This window comes from Rutidosis leptorrhynchoides, chromosome 3, assembly GCF_046630445.1.
Source record: "Rutidosis leptorrhynchoides isolate AG116_Rl617_1_P2 chromosome 3, CSIRO_AGI_Rlap_v1, whole genome shotgun sequence".
In the NCBI taxonomy this organism is placed as follows: domain Eukaryota; kingdom Viridiplantae; phylum Streptophyta; class Magnoliopsida; order Asterales; family Asteraceae; genus Rutidosis; species Rutidosis leptorrhynchoides.
Window position 1 is genome coordinate 507,628,059 of NC_092335.1, and position 3,718 is coordinate 507,631,776.

Here is a 3,718-nt window from a genome sequence, read left to right on the forward strand (position 1 = left end):
CTTTATTAATGAATGCAAACTCTTTTTGAAAACGCATATAGTACTTAACCTTGTAATGATCCTGTTGTTGATGATTCGTACACGATGGTTTTGTACGGGGCATCACAGAGAAACTCACTAATGCACCGATCATGATAACTCCAAATTGGAATCTACCGTTTGAACTTATGTGCGATGCAAGTGATTTTGCAATGGGAGCCGTTTTAGGACAAAGGATTGAAAAACGATTTCAACCTATTTATTATGCTAGTAAGACATTACAAGGAGCACAAACGAATTGTACAACTACTGAAAAAGAACTCCTTGCCATTGTCTTTGCTTTTGACAAATTTCGTTCATATCTCGTTCTAGCTAAAACGGTGGTCTATACTGACCATTCTGCTCTTAGATACCTATTTTCGAAACAAGATGCCAAACCACGATTAATCCGTTAGATCATACTCTTACAAGAGTTCGATATTGAAATCCGAGATAAAAAGGGAGCAGAAAATCTCGTAGCTAATCATCTTTCTCGTCTTGAAAATTCCGAATTAGAAGTTCTAAATGAATCGGCCATACAAGACAACTTTCCTGATGAATATCTATTGAAGATAGATTATAATGAAATTTCATGGTTTGCAGACTATGCAAACTACTTAGTATGTGGATTCCTTGAAAAAGGATTATCATACCAAAAACGAAAGAAATTCTTTAGTGATATAAAACACTATTTTTGGGAAGATCCACATTTGTTTAAAAGTTGTCCCAATGGAATAATACGCCGATGTGTATTCGGAGATGAAGCCAGTCAAATCTTAAACCATTGTCACACAGGACCAACATGAGGGCGTTATGGGCCTCAACTCACAGCAAGAAAAGTTTACGATGCTGGATTCTATTGGCCTACAATTTTCAAAGACGCACACCTTCTTTGCAAATCCTGTGATGCTTGTCAAAGGGCCGAAAAAATAAATCAACGTTATGAAATGCCACAAAATGTCATTCAAGTATGTGAAGTATTTGACATTTGGGGTATTGACTTTATGGGTCCGTTTCCAAAATCTCATAATAATCTCTACATTCTCGTTGCCATTGATTATGTATCTAAATGGGCGGAAGCACAAGCTCTCCCAACTAATGATGCACGAGTTGTAGTCAACTTTTTAAAACGTCTTTTTGCCAGGTTTGGAACACCGAAAGCTTTAATAAGTGATCGGGGTACTCATTTTTGTAATAATCAACTTGAGAAAGTTCTCAAAAGATATGGACTAACTCATAAAATCTCCACTGCTTATCATCCACAAACAAGTGGACAAGTTGAAAATACCAACCGAGCTTTAAAACGTATTCTAGAGAAAACCGTAGGATCAAATCCGAAGGAATGGTCCATGAAATTGGAGGATGCACTCTGGGCTTTTAGAACAGCCTACAAAACTCCAATTGGAACCACACCTTTTAATCTCGTTTACAGAAAAGCATGTCATCTTCCAGTAGAAATTGAGCACAAAGCATTTTGGGCTTTAAAGGCATGTAATCTTGATTTACATGAAGCCGGACGTTTACGGTTAAGTCAATTAAACGAATTAGAAGAATTAAGACATGAAGCATATGAAAATTCCTTAATCTATAAGGAAAGAACGAAGAAATAGCATGATAAAAGAATCAGAAGTTCAAAAGAATTTAAAGAAGGAGACAAAGTTCTTCTTTTCAATTCACGATTCAAGCTATTTCCTGGAGAATTGAAATCAAGATGGTCTGGACCATTTATAGTTAAAAGAGTTTTCCCATATGGAACAATAGAGTTAATAAATTCAAATGGGATTGAATTTAAAGTTAATGGTCATAGAGTTAAACATTACATACATGGTCTGATGGAAGTTGACAATGAAGTTAATCATAATTTCACCACCCAAGAAAACCCTCAAAATGAAAACATAAATATGTTATCAACAACATATGAAAAATCAAAATTGGAAAATAGGGAGGATTCAAATTGGAGTGATGAAGAAGAATTCTTATAAAAACCTCCCATTCCAAGAAACGAAGAAAAATGTGAACAAGAAGTTCAAATAGAAGTTAAAGAACCAAGAAAAGAACACCCGAAAAAGGTTTACAAACCAACTCGACTTACTAAAGTAGGAGACCCGGGCGAATTTATCATTTCTTGCTTGCTTAATGATGGTGCTATATATAATGGACTCGCAGATTTAGGAGCAAGTGAAAATATTATGCCTCTTTCCTTATACAAAAGATTAGGGATGGGTAAATTAAAACCAACCAAAATAGGTGTTCAATCATTTGACCTAACCATTAAACACCGGGTTAGAATAGCAAATAATTTACTTGTTAACGTGGGAAGTTTGACCTTTGTTGCAAACTTCATAGTGATTAATATGGAGGAAAACCTTGATATTCCTCTAATTTTAGGTCGCCCATTTTTAGCAACCACCGAGGCATTCATTGATGTAAGAGAAGGTAGAATGACACTTAGGGATTGTGAAAAATCGATCACCTTTGTGAACCAAAAGTTTAGATCTCCACCAACCTAAACTGTTAAACCAATAAAAATGCATAAGTGTGGGGAAGATGAAGAAACACTTAATGATGATCCGATCACAAAGAAACCCGTTGATGATACGAAATTAGATGAACCCGTTTTTAACAGTTCAACGAAGAAACTTTATAAACGGATTCACGATGCTAGGATTAAAGGAAACTTTAAGTTATGTAACCGATTACTATCCAATTTATCGCCAAAAGAAAAGGCAATGTTAGTTGAATTTGTGAAAGTTACAGAGGAAATCAACAATTGGCTTGAAGTAAAAATTAGAAATATACAAGTTATCGATGATCCAATTGAAAATAACGTTAATCACAATTTCAACACAACATCTAACTAAGTGTGGGGAGTTCGAATCTTTTTAGGGTAATATGTATTTCTGTTAGAGTCAGATTTTCTGTTTTCGTGTAGTTTTCGAGAATGGAATCCGAATGGTCTTTCCCTAGTAGACCCTAAAGAACTAGTCTTCTCCCCCCATTCTGAATTTTTATTTTTTTTAAGTTTTACGAGATGAAGAATTCCTTTGATCTAAACCATGGTCTAATGCTACACGCTATGATTACTAAACGTAATAATGACACACTTCCGAGTGAATTGGTATCATTCATAAGAGGCAAAATGGACGGAGTAAGAAAAGAACTCAGAAAAGATCATCATAAGATACATTTTGGTAAAGGAAAATCAAAATCCGCAATGAAAAGAAGAGCACGGCACCTTGAAAGATGTCATAAATGCGGAAAATGGTCACACGAAGGTAAATGTTCAAACAATCAAACATATTCAAATACCGAATTTGTTACTTTATGCAGAGAAGGACCGTTTATATGTTTAGAAGAAAAGATATTAAAGAATCGAGGTTACGCTTACGTAGCTATGGAAAACCAAATCACACGACTCTCCTATGAGTCGGCTAAAGCAGGTCTCTGAGAATTCTATCTAATAGGTAAGTATGTACAGTTTTTATTTTATTTTATTTTATTGCTTTTAACCTTTTGATAGTAAACGCTGAATCGTTCGCTATAAAGTATTAAATTGATACTCAATAAAATTAGGTTTTGCGACCGAAATTATTGATATCATACAAAAATTTATTACATCACTGCGAAATTTACCGTTTATTCTTAAGGTATAAATATCTTTAATTAATCAACCCAAAATATTTCAAAAATTCGTCATGAG